This window comes from Lates calcarifer, linkage group LG6 (genome assembly GCF_001640805.2).
Source record: "Lates calcarifer isolate ASB-BC8 linkage group LG6, TLL_Latcal_v3, whole genome shotgun sequence".
NCBI lineage: Eukaryota > Metazoa > Chordata > Actinopteri > Centropomidae > Lates > Lates calcarifer.
The window spans coordinates 18,716,321-18,730,235 of record NC_066838.1 but is presented as its reverse complement, the minus strand read 5'-3'; the positions used below and the strand labels follow the sequence as shown (position 1 = coordinate 18,730,235).

Genomic DNA, 13,915 nt, shown 5'->3' with positions numbered 1-13,915 from the left:
AATATGAAATTAAGTAAGTTTGTGTTATCATACACATTGTATCTACAGTATGCAGAGAGTGTTGTTTCTATGCTAGCTATTCTGCATCACCCCTTTACCAGCAGGGATACATAATGCCTGCAGTGAGAGGCAGAGAAATAATGTGACCTCATATAAAAATAGAAAGCTTTTTGTTTGGGATTGAGTTGCGTCTTCCAGGGAAACAAACCATATGCTTGCAAAAGAGGTAGACAATAAAGGTCTATCTTTTTTTTTGCAATTTATTTTTCCCCCACAGTCCATCAACCTCAGTTGTTAGCAAGCAGCTGACATAGCTTGTCAGGTTCTGGATCAGTCCCAGATTAAACACATCTATAGATATGCAGTACACATGTTGGCTTATGATTGAAACATTCATGAGGACTAGCACTAGGAGCAATGCATCTGGCGCACACTGAGCCATGATAGAGAGATGCAGGCGGGCTCTGACAGCTTTATGAGCCCCTTTCTTCTCCCTCTCTTCCTCTCATAGCCCCAGAGAGTCATCCAGTCTGCCCTTCATCTGGTTCTCATGAGTTAGGTCTCCATGTTTGGTGTACCCCATGCCCATCCCCTCCTCTCTCTGATCCCCCGACATCCCAGCTTTCCAACCCCCCCGTACCCCCAAGACGTGCCCCCCCTGACCCTGCTCCTCTCATGTCCCAGCAGGACATCCCAGGGGTCAGCGCCTTGTCTCTCATCATCTCCTAGCTTTCCTTCCACCTCCCTCTTTATCAACTGTCAGACGGACCCCCCACACATACATGCATCCACACATATACAAACAGATGCATAAACACACACACAAGTACACTAAACAACTTATAAGCTTGCAGAAACCATGCAAACAATATATTATCCAGCCAAACCACAGTAGCATTTTATGCATTTTTTCCCAATCTTCTTCCCTTTCTATATTTATTAAGTGCTGATTGTTGAAACAATTAATCCATTCATTGATTAATAGAATTTATTAACAACAGTTTTCATAACTGATTTATCTATAAGTCATTCATAAGTAAGGAAGAATGTTGAAATCCCCTTCCTCCCACAAAATAAAAAAAAGAAAGAAAATAGCATTGAAAATGATATTATTTCACTGCAAATTGAATATGTTTGGGATGGGGGGTGACAAAACAACCAATTAATGACATCATCCTGGACTGGGATCACGTGAAACAGGGCTAGGAGTCTGCTGCAAGACTGACAGAACCATACCTAGAACCACACAACTAGAATGGCTAAAAATAATCAACAATCAATCAATATTTGAAATTGTTGTTTACAGTCTTAATGTGGTCAGATATTAGTCACTTGCACTGCTGGGCTACCAGTTCCTCCGTCTGCCCTCCTTTGTAGCCATCCATTGACCATCCACTGTTACTGCAGAGTCAACTCTGAGCCACTACTTTGGCAGTCCCAGGATCTTTGCTAAGTTATCATCACACTCACACACATGCACGTCAGCGGATAAACAAGCACACATGCACAACCGCATTACAATTTGAATGAATTTCTGACAAAAACATACTTGTTCTAAGCCAGCTGTCACTAATATAACAGTGCAATGATGCAAATGTTATGTATGCTTGACTACACAACTCCTGTTATTTATTTCGGTGCACACCTGCCTCTTTGTCTTCCTCAGCTCTGTTTCCCCTCTTCCTTCTTGCATAGTTTTCCCTGCTGACTCTCTCCTCTACATCCCCTTTCGTTTATGTCTCTATCAAACCCAGTTGCTGAAGGACATTATACAAAGGCAGCACTGTGAGATGATTGGCCAGAGCAGAGGTAAAAGAAAGGATCTAATTACTCCTCAGTGAGGGACAGCTCTGCACTCTGTAGGCCATTAGATGGCCTAGCTTTAGGCACCAATTGTCTTCCATCTGCTGTGGGCACACATTAGTTTGTAAAGCTGTTCAGTAATGGCATTCAAGGTTATGTGGGCCATTATCAATTCAACATCACTTCCTCCATCCACCCCCACTTATGTAATACCTCTTTTCATTCTATCACTTCCCTCACTGTCAACACTTGCACCAGTCCCGCACTGTGGACCACTCCATCAATTAGGGCTTTCATCAAGCCCCCACCCTCCAAGTTACCCTGTACAACACTATACTGCTGAAAAAGCATAAAGCTCATGGGTCAGATCAGCATACACACCTGCAGCTCACCTCACAGTCTACAACACACCATATACTAGCCCAGTAGTTTCTAATCTTTTTGGCTTGTAACCCATGAAAACAAAATAATTTTTGCTTGTGACCGGTCCTCACAGCATATGACCTTGGTTGGAGAGTGATTTCAAAAGAGAAAAGCTGATTTTTTTTTTTTAATTTCCTGTTCCTTTAATCATCCAGTGACTATCCTGTGTGATATATCCTGGGATCCCTTGAGGGGTCCTGACCACAAGGTTGGGAACGTCTGTTCTAGCCTCCAAGGCTTGGACAGTAACTCATTATCATTCTGATGTGTCTGATGTAACGCATAACAGTAGAGCACAGTATATAACAAAGTAAGGGCTACTATTTTCATTTTATTATCCCTCAAGGAAATAATTACTTCATGTTTTTGGTACAGTCTCACACATTTTCATTTTTCCTTCATACCTCTCTGCTCCAGGGCCTGCTTATTCCTCTACCACACCAGGGACCTCTCCCTCCTCCTGTAGCCATGTGCAGGTGCAAGTTCCCTCTAGGGAGAAAGCCAGACCTGTTCTTTTTGCTTGCCGAGCAGCCGCCGCCCCTTCACTGTAAAAGCTCTTTATCTTTGCTTGCGAGAACAGCTGGGTGCTTCTGTGAAACTCCCACACTAACTATTTGTATCACATCACTTTCTATTTTCACTCCTCAGTGCACAAATTTCATCTGTACAGTTTGAGAGAAAATGAGAGCAGCCTACAGATTCCATGATTCTGCTATTGTCTCTCTCTTTCTTTCTCTTTCTCTTAGAGGCTATTATAGCAGTATGGCAGTCATTAAATGAGGGGAAGAGGCACAGTTAAAGCCAAGCGGGAGCATTTATGACTTCCTCTGGGAGGAAGTGAGTAGCCATCGCCCCACCTGTGTCGCACATATACACACACCACAAACATGGCGAACACACCCTCTCATGCCATGTGAGCCCTTCATTCAGAATAGCCAGCGTCCGGATCGGTTGCTGCTCCTCACATGGACGCACACACACGCAAGCACACACCACAAACAACTATAACAAAGTATTGCCTGTGAAGTGAACGGTCTTGTGCGTCACAGCACGGTAACACAATCATTATGGGTTTCTGTAATCCATAATTAGAGATGCAACAACACACACATGCAAAGGGACAAACTCACACAAGTACACAAGTGCACAGTGAGCTGCTTTTATCATCTGGTCTGACCTCTGATTTGCTTTTTTTACAAACTGCTGATGATGCACAGTTATCCCACATCATTTGACTCGTGCAGGCCACACACGTGCACAGCGGCACACATCAGAGATGTTGGGATGATGATGACTTCTCCATCCTTCTCAAAGTCTACCATGCACCTGGCAGCCAGAGGGTTACTGTATCAACACTGTGTTAGCATCTTGCAAGAATTATGCTTCCCCACTGGGCATACAGTTTCCTTATCACGTTCTCCACTACTGAGACTTGTGCCTGCTGTGGTTTATTTTGAGTCAATCCCAATTTCACCTTCTTGCTGGCGAAAATACCCACTAACGCACCAAATCCACAGCCGAAAAAAGTCAAAAATGTCATTGTCCAAAACTACACTACACAACTTTTTTGGGAATAAAATGAAATTATACATTTGTGATCCATTTTTAAAGACTTACATCTTCAGTAGGAACAATTGGGCTGAGGCTGAGAGTGATGGACAAACTGGGAGAAGCAGTGAGAGACAGTCTACCAACTTGTTGGTTTTGTTTTTTTTTTTTTTATAAAATTTGTTGACAGCAACAAAACTAGAGAATATTGCCAGCCTTACTCTTTAACTCCTGTTTCTCTCTTATTTGGGTTTTTCTTCTCTTTTCCCTCTCCTCTCCCTAATCTCCTCCCACCCCTCCCACCAGGCCTGCAGACCCAAGACACTTCTCCGACACCTCAGGTTCCGGAGCAGCAGCGGATAGATCTGACGGCTTGAATTAGCCCAAGTGTCTGTTCGGCACCCTCACACCCCTCAGTCCTGCCTTGCACGCTTCCGCTGCTCGGCAGGGGTGGGATCTCACCCCTGGCAAGCTTCATCCCCTCCCTCCAATCCCACCTTCAATTCCCTTGAGTTAACTGTGCCACTGCTATCTGCACCTCACTCTGTATCCCTGTAGAGCCCATTAACTCTAACAACACACCTGACACCCAAAAACCCAGAGACATAAAAGTGGTAAGTCAGTCAACTCAGGGTCAGATCATTTTATGATGGGATCTGAAGGTCCATGAAAATAGTCATGCAAATTTAACTGATGCACCATAATGATCTGTCTCTTTCTGTTGCTCTTACTCCGACAATAATTTAAGTACAGTACTGGGAACAAGTAAGTCATAGTTTCCGTGTGCTAAAAGAAGAGAGGAGAAGAAAAACTGAGTGCAAGGAAGGGGCAGATTGCTCAAGATGTTTATCCTATAAAGAGTAAAGAGGGTTTGATCTCTTGGGTACCCGGTGACTACCCACAGTAGGGCGATTACAGCGTTAGGAAACATCCTGCCCACTGGCGACTACTGATGACATCATGCCTGTGTGATGTATTTATACTGCTGTAAGGCCTGACAGCACTGGCTCCCTGGGAAAGGGTCAGTGGCGTTTCATGCTATAACTTACTCACAGTTAACGATCATTAACTCACCGCAGTGTGTCCGTGCGTGTGCGCGCAATCACGTACGCATGCCTTTGAGCCTGTGCGCAAGTAGAAGCAGTAACCACAGGAAGAAGAGTCTTTACATTTAAGAGTTGTGGTCAAACCAAACTTTTCTGAGTTTTCTAGCCTGAAGGCCATCAAGAGGTCTACGATTATACTCACAGCAGCTTTAGTAAACTCCCTCTCTCCCTCTCACTGCAGCCATCAAACATGCTTGCCCTCTACACCGCTGCTGGGTTCCACCTCATGCTTCGCTGGGCATCATGGACCAGAGATTTATACTGGATATGTAACAGTCTGGAACTCACAGGAATGTATCTGACTATAAAGTCTGTCTTTGGTGCTCTATCTCAGCCCTTTACAAAGCACAGAGGCAGCAGCTGTGCTAAAGGGTCAGTTCATCCAAACTACTGATTTTCTCCACTTACCTCTGCTGTTATCTAACTCTGCCGATAGTTTTGGTTTAAAGGAATATTTCGCCAATCTGGGAAATGCATTTATCCACTTTCTAGCAGACATTTAGATGAGAAGATTGATGGCACTCTCACATCTGTCTGTTTAATATGAACCTGCAGCCAGGTGGCTTAGCTTAGCATAAAGAGTGAAAACCAAGGGAAACAGCTTGGGTCCATCCAAAAGGTAACAAAATCCACCTATCAGCACCTCCAAAACTCACTCACTAATTAACACATTATATCTTCTTTATTTTGTCTACAACAAAGAAAGTATAAAAACAACAATTCAGTGGGGGCTTAAGTGCTGAACTATTTCCTGGCTGGATCCTGGCTGGGATCACTTACCAGGCCACCAGCGGAGACTCCAATAGGTTACTACTGCTTTGTAGACATAAAAATAATATTGATTTCTCACCTAACTGCATAAAGTCAACAGTGTAATCTTTTGCTCCCATCTTCCCTAAGCTCGGCAACTGGATGTATTTTAATGAAATGCACCTTGGGACTCGTACTTAACTTCTCCCTATTACTTTTTATTTTCTAACACAGTATTTTGGACTGATGATTTGACTGAGAGTGTGTCATGCCGATCCAAGTTGTAGAGGAGCTCCAACTGTGAGTAACATAACACTGTCTATAGGAAAAATGGATGTAACGTTTACGAGGCACAATCAAAAAAACTCCACAACTGTTCCTGTCCCGAACGCAGCGCAGTATGGGGATGCGTATGCAGCAGGTGCAAGCAATAACTTTTGTGAGTCAGTTTTGTGTGTTACATCATGCTATCAACATCTGGACCTTTGTTACATGCGTTTTTTTTGACCACTTGCAGGTGCGATTTCACAACGGAGCAGCACTGTGTTAAAGTCTTTGAGGGTCTCTGTCAACAGGCCCTGGTTGACCCAACTTTCATGTCGAGGATCATCAATAGTTGGGTCTAAGGCTATGACCCAAAGACCAAATGGCAGTCTTTGCAGCAGAAGAACCTGCAGTCTCCAAGACCAAGACAGCTCATCATGCTCATCTTTTTCTTCAACGTTGTGACTGTGCATTTGTGCCCCAGGGTCAGATTGTCAATGGCAAGTTCTAATGCACTGTTCTGAGGTGTCTGAGGGAGGACATTTGGCACAAACGACCTTAACAAATGCGCAATGGCATTTGGCAGCGCCATCATCTCTGTTGAGTTTTTTGAATGCACTAACACAATCGTTGCTCCCCACCCGCCCTACCCGCCAGATTGGCTCCTTGTGACTTCTTCCTGCAGCTGTAGGGTGGCCGTTTTGACACAATGGAGAACATCCAGCACAAGTAGTGCTCTGTGATTACAGAACGGGACATCCAGGGAGCATTCCCAGAGTGGTAGGGGTGCTGGGAGCAGTGTATCGCTGCACAAGGTGACTACTACAAAGGGGATGGCAGTCAAATTTTTGCTTGTTATAGGCACAATCTCTGAGCACCACTTTCAGAACCAGGAGTGCCCAAAATAGCCCCTCATACTTCATAACTCAATAGAGGTGAATCAAATTTCATTTGTTTTACTTGTTGTTTTATATGTATATTCATTTTATATTAACTTCATATTCATATCTGTATTTCTTTATATTTTTTATAATTTGGTGAGCTCCTCCTATACTGAATCTGAAGATCCTACACTACAGTGACTTAAGGTCCTGCAGGACAAATTGAGTCATCTCTGAAATTGGAACTGAGACATCATCATGTTCCTCATGTTCCCTCAGAGATTTGTTAAGAGAGATTGGACATTGGTGAAAGGCGACTGTGGCAACAAAGAAACCACATCCTAAATCTTCAGAGCTCATTGTTCTGTAGTGTGACATAATGTGTTGAGAGACGGGGATGAAGGGGTGTTGAGAGATCTGTGCCAAGCAGTGAGGGATCTCTCTCTGTACTAATGCCACTGTGAGCATCTGCACTTCCCCTTAGCTGCAGGATAGAACAAGTCAAAAGACGTGGAACCGCAGTCATTCAGTTTCCCCCACTCACTCTTCCCCTCATCCCCTTGTTTTTATGTTCTTTAATTTTGTGGCCACAGGGGCCACACCCTCCTCGACCAGCCAAGCCGCCTCTTATTATAGACCTCAGGAAAATTCACATACAATACGCACATCGGCACAAAGAGACACACAGATTTTCCGGTGTCTACATAAGATTTCCTCCTGCATCCCAGAGTGGTATCCTATGCACACATGACAGGCACACTGGCACCCTGATTTTAACAGCTTGTTGTAGATTTTGTTTAATTACAGCCTGTTCCTTTTAAAAATAAACTAAATATCTGTGGAGGAAGCACAACGGAGACACAGCTGCACGTTTGCCTAAATAAACAGAAACCTGCCACATGTAATTCATATTCCATGCTGCACATATGCAATATTTCATCACTTATCATAAAAACACTTGTGTACCGTTGTTGCTTGGCTTTTACAAGCTTTCATTGGGCTGTTGGAGCCTGGTGAGGAATCTGGTCAGTATTACGAGCTTCCGCTAACGCAATCTTCCGCTAGGAGAACTAACACACATCACATACTGCAGCTGGTGACTGGGCAGGGTAGGTGGCTCTAAAATAGTGTTTTACTATGCACAAACACACACATAACTGCTCTAACACGAAGGTTCTACAGCACGTTATGTCCCCACAGGGAAAAAAGAATAAAGAAAGAAATGGACTCAGTTTAAACAAATGCACGGCATCTATACGTGATCCACCTTTCCCCTCTCTTGCCCTTTCCTTTCCTTTCCTCTCTTCTCTCTTTTCCTTCTCCTCTCATCTCATTCCTCCCCTCCGCCCTGTCAGTGCCCCAGTACCAAGCAAAGAGTACTGTATTTGTTTTTGCAGCAGCGGAGCTGTTGGTCCCAGGATCTCTGGCTGTGCTCTGGCCCACATCTGCTCTCTCAGCTTCACTGCATGGTACCCGCCGTCATGGAAGTGCAGGGGAGTCTTATGTGCTGCCGGTCACTGATAAGGCAAGGCCAAAGTAACCCAGATGAAAGAGAAGTGACTAAATGAGTTGAAATATCATTCATTCTGTAATCTGCTGTGCTTTTTACAGTCTCACAGCTTGCTTAAATGTATCAATTATTCCTCTTGTCATATGCGTTTTGCAGAGGTCCCATACTGTCTGACGGGAAAATCATGAGAGTTTACCACAAAATTGGTGCGATGTTCTGAAAGATAGAAACAAAAAAGAAAAAGTCAGAGCAGGAGAGTGAAATTATTAGAAAAACTAAAATGAGCCCAGCATTCCTGGCAACGAAGAGGCTCCGTCCATCATTGAAGCAGAGCTAGAACGCCCGCTGCTTAGTACATCTGGGCCTTTTGACCACTCGCCACATTGTCAAGTCCCACCCGCAGTGTGTTTCATCATCTCTCCCAGCAAGTGCCTTAGCCTGGCCAAGAGCACAGAGGCTCTGCTATGTACATCCAGATGTCATTCTGGACTCCTGGGTTCAACAGGTGAATCTGGGAGATAACAAATGGAAAAAAATATGACATTCCCTGGATCTTGACGGCTGTGGACTTTGTAAGGTTGCCTGAGGCTTATGAGAGGAGAGATTCTTTGTCTCCATTTGCGGTATTTATTTACACACCGGACCTCAGCATAATACATCAAATGGTGGAGAGCATTAAGAGAAATTACCTGACAGGAAGGCAGGGCTGTCTGTACCAACTGTTACATTCCTCTGCTTCTGCTCACTCCCTGTCCAGCAGAAGGCAATAAAACATGCACTCAATAACACTAATTAGCTCCAGAAGCATTCCTCTTTGGCAAAAAAAAACATGTATGTGCGTTTCTCTTCACAAATATATGCATGTGTGTACATACACATGCATGTGCTAGTCACTGGGTGTGTATACAGAAGCGATTAAATAAATCTACGAGAGGGGAAAAAGACATACTAACACTGTCAAGGACAGGCTGCATGCACAGAGGGAAGACTGGCCCTCAACACATGCTTGTGTTTTAATTTTTCTGGTTCTCACGTCCACATTTCAGTAAGCAGCTTCTGATGTGAGATGAAGAGGCTGAGAAAAATCTATCAAATCAACAACTCAACGGGGGACAAAACGTACAAGTGTGTGTGTGTATGTTTATGAGAGGGAGAGGGAGTGAGAAATCAAGTAGTGAGACAGGGAAAGCAGTGTTTTGGGTTCAGAGAATGTGTGTGTATGTATGTGTGTATGTGTGAGAGAGAGGTGGGGAGTGGAAAAACACACAAAAGAACTTGAGAAAGTGTTGAAATGTTTTATGTCTGGGAGCACGGGAGGTTTAAACCTCTGGAGGTGAGGGCCAGAGCAGGAGGTTGGAGACTAAACACTCCACAACACTACTGGGACCACATGATAACTAACTAATTAAAACTAGGAGGCCAGTGCTGATAATCAATACTGCTGGTTCTGGGAGAGTAGGGAGGGAAATTTGGTATCAGATGCTCCTGCGTGTGGGACGGATTGTAGACGGGGCCAGACATGATGGTGGAGGTCGAGAAGAGGGGACTTGGTGGACTCTGAAAAGATAAAGTTTCACTGCACAGCTGCTTTGGCCTGCAGACAGAGGGAAACATCTGTATTAACCTCAGCACCACGGGCAGCCCACTGTGTAGAGGAATGCAAGAAGCAATAGAGAGAAGGGTGGGGAGAGAATGAACAGAAGATATGAGTGTGTGCGTTTTTGTTTTTTTTTTCAAGAGAGATATTGGAGGGATTTGCTTGAAATTACGAGTGCGGACCACTATCAGCTATAAAACCAGAGCTGCGTGCCTCTAACATGACTGTGGCGTGACACAACCGCTTCCGAGCACGCAGCCATGAGTGTGTGAGCCGGTGACACAATGCTGTCTGAAAGCCAAAGCCTCTAATAAATCCGCACTAATTTAGCAGTTAGACATTTCTTCCCCTCTCTGCTCTCTATTACCTTCCTATTAATACATTCTCTAAAGTAGAGAGAGCTGGCAGACAGTTGTGTGGCAGCTCCTATGAGAGCAGATGGAGAGCCATGAATGGTGGAGGGCCAGGTGGTGCCCTGTCAGGTCACCAAGGTGACGCAGAGGATAATTACCTACTAGTGCACTGAGTCACTCAGCACATCAAGTCTGTATGATACTTCTCCCTTAAATGATAACAGCCTCAACTTACTAATTAAATGTAGGCAGAGCTTTATCATGACACACAGCACTACTGTAACTATTCACCCTGTGCAACAACATGGCAAATGACTTACATATACATCAAAATCTTACATATTGCAACAGTGAGGGAAAGAAAGCAGTGGAGCTTTGTTTGTTTCCTGCATTTCAACTCTGCTTAGTGAAATGTATAACATCTGGTGCTGATTAACAGCAGCAGAACACTGAGCAATTAAATGAACTCTGGTAGCACATGTTTTCAATGCCTTGATATTTGTTCAGTTTTTAAATGCTTTTATTTTCCAGCAGTAGCCCCTGAGTGTCCAGACATGGAGAAGGACTTACAGCATCACTCTCACATGTGCAGAGACCCATCAGCCAGGGTTTAGTTACTGGGAATACTACAGAATGAGCAGACAGTGTTTAGATGGTGATAGTGAGCCAGTACGCACAACACTAGGACCCTGAAAACAAAACATCATATTGGTGAGGATGTTTTATTATACTGATGTATATCATTATGTGGCAAATGTATACAAAATCACTTATGTTATGCACTATGTGAGACCAAACTTCTTATATGTGTAACAGTAAAACTTCAACAAATTATTTTATAAGTAAATCTGTAACTGCTTACAGTTCAAGTCTGATGATATTCTATATACTTTTTTGTTTAAACAAATCCCTTTTAAAATTGTTCTTTCATTATAAGGAACCAGTCCTCAACAAATGCAATAATATGACACTAAACTAAAGATTAACATCCACAGCAGGAATCAATGGGGTTGGGGTTGAGTGCCAAAGACAGGGAAGGGAAGTCTCAAGATATTGTTGGTATTGATTGTGTCATGGGTTTTGTTGACCAAGAGTACAATAAAATAAAACATAGAGTAAAATAACACATAGAATAACATAACTTCTTCAACAGAGAAAAACAAAATGTTAGGACTATATCATTACAATATGAATCTGCTGAATGCAGATAAACCACTACACTGATTTATTACCTAGCCCAATATCTTCAAACGCACAAACACTCGTAACGCCCAACCTTAAATGCCCATTTACTCCTCCCAGTCCACAGGAAAAGGGCAGTGACTTAGACGTCTGCTATTTGCATCCTGGATACTTGAAAAGTAGCATTGTATCTTTTCCTCACACTCACCAAAGGTAACAATAATCCATGCAGGATTGCATGAGGACAAGACAAATAAGGGCGCTATGACTAACATACCTCATGATAACAGTAAAAGATTATAACATCCCCCCCACCCCCACTCCCCCAAACACAAACACAGGTGATGATGTTGCCACCGCTTCAGTCATCCAGGATGCAAATAGCAGACGTATAAGTCACTGCCCTTTTCCTGTGGACTGGGAGGAGTAAATGGGCATTTAAGGTTGGGCGTTACAAGTGTTTGTGCGTTTGCCTGGATGGCTGAGTGTGACTGGCCTGTGTTAAGAGTTTAACATGAACTGAACTGAACTGCAGTTCGGCGCGGGCCAAAGTAGCGGCCAAAAGCCCTGGAAGCTGTGGTTTGTTCAGGAGGAAATGCCTTAATTTACGGTGGCTGAGGGCTAATGCTGCCAGAGACCACTGGGATTCGATTAAATAATTATTACAAAAAGGATGTAGCATGCATAATGTGCGCAGAGACAGATAGATAGATAGATAGATAGATAGATAGATAGATAGATAGATAGATAGATAGATAGATAGACTTTTCTCTTTTTCTCTCTGACCTTCTCTGTATTCCTTTCCGTTGCCACCCTGAGAGACAGGGAATGTGTGTGTGTGTTGCGTTCACTTACTGGCGTGATATCATGGCATGTCCGGCACACACCCAGTGCCTGGGTGACCTGTGTTGCGTGTAGCAGTGTAAAATTCTGAATGTATGCTGTAAGCCATTTACACAGCTGGGCTTTTAAACTGAAAAGTGACTCAGTGAGAGGACGTCCCTGGCCTGGGGTCTGTCCCAAAGCCCACACCCACCCTGGCTGGCTGCACTGGAGCGCTGCAGCACTCACACAAGCCGACAACAAAGTGTACAAAGTCCCCTGAGTGGCAATCAGGAAGGAAGAGGAAGAGTTAGGAACATCTTTTTTTCATATCAAGGCATTGCTTAAAATGATTAAGTGGCTCACTGCTCTGAGCTATGTCCTTTTACACTGCTGTGATAACTAGATGGGTAGCTCTGCACTGTAGCTCTGTGACGTACCCATAATGAAATCAGATATGTTCTTGTCATAAACTTTAAATAAAAATACAAACCAGTGCATGAAAACAGGCCTCTCAGGAAGCAGTAACCAGTGTACAAAGTCTGACTAATGTACCTTGGCACGGTAGTTATGGAGACATGCAGAGTTTTGAGGGACAGTTTTTAAATAAAAGCCTTGCTCATTTTGCTCTCAGACAACCTAAATAAGAAAACAAACCCACAACGAGCAAATGTGGAGAGCAAGGAATTTGGAGAGGAAATACTCAATCCTTTTGATAGCCATCACTTTACTTCTCTGTGTCCCTCTCGCTCTCATGTGAAGGGGTAATGAAACAGCATATCATCTGCTGTTTTAAATCAAGCTGCCTGGACGCAGGAGTCGATGGTATCACATGAGACTCGGGGAGAAACCGAACAATGAACCCTACTGACAGATGCAACACGTGGCAGATAGCGCACACAATGCAATGACAAACATGCAAATGAGTGACATATATGGGACACTGAGGAAGACTCAACCTGGGCAAATGCCATCAGTAATTACATTAGCCACAAGACTCCAGGAAGGCAGTGTGACTCTCTTTCCATGATGCTCTAATATATTAAATAAAAAAATGTTCTCTCCAGCTGATGTGACCCATCTTTGTTTAGATTTTCGGTCTGCTCTGAGTATCATCCTTGCAAAAGAAATGAACCGAGTCCCAACTACCTATCATCCCTCTTTCTCTCTCAAAAGCTCTCATTTTCTTTCTTGTCAGCTTACTGCAGCCTTGGCCCTTGACTTTGCGAGGCCCTTGACTTTGCGAGTCTCTGTGGTCAAATCCATCTGTGTCACAGCCTGTCAAAAATAGTCACAATGCAGCAGCTCCCGCAGTAATTACACAGTGCAGTAGAGGAACCAGTGTCACCTCCCTCTCTCTTGCCAAGACGCTCCAACAATGATCTTTCCAGGATCGAATGTAAACTTCCAAGTTCTTGCTGAAACTTCCCTAAAACTCTGTTGCTTTGACAACATTTAACTACCATATGTCTGCTGCTGAGAACTTCATATACTATATCATCAGTTTTTTTTGCAAAATTAATGTAAGTTTTATTCAACTAAAATAAGACACAGCTACTCGTCTACAACATAAGGCAGGCATTTGCCGTGACTGAATAATTTGTTAAGCAAATCGAATTATAATGGTGCGCTCATCTATCCATAAATCTGGCACCACCTGCTAATGTTGTGATTAT

At 43.6% G+C, this 13,915-nt stretch overlaps 2 protein-coding genes across 6 annotated transcripts in view; one reads left to right on the top strand and one right to left on the bottom strand.

Moving 5' to 3' along the window:
* Positions 1–13,915, top strand: part of cnbpa (CCHC-type zinc finger, nucleic acid binding protein a) — a 144,716-nt gene that overhangs the window by 5,657 nt on the left and 125,144 nt on the right. The window lies entirely within an intron of this gene.
* bmp7b (bone morphogenetic protein 7b) overlaps positions 1–13,915 on the bottom strand; it is a 29,431-nt gene that overhangs the window by 13,707 nt on the left and 1,809 nt on the right. The gene's annotated exons all lie outside the window — the stretch shown is intronic.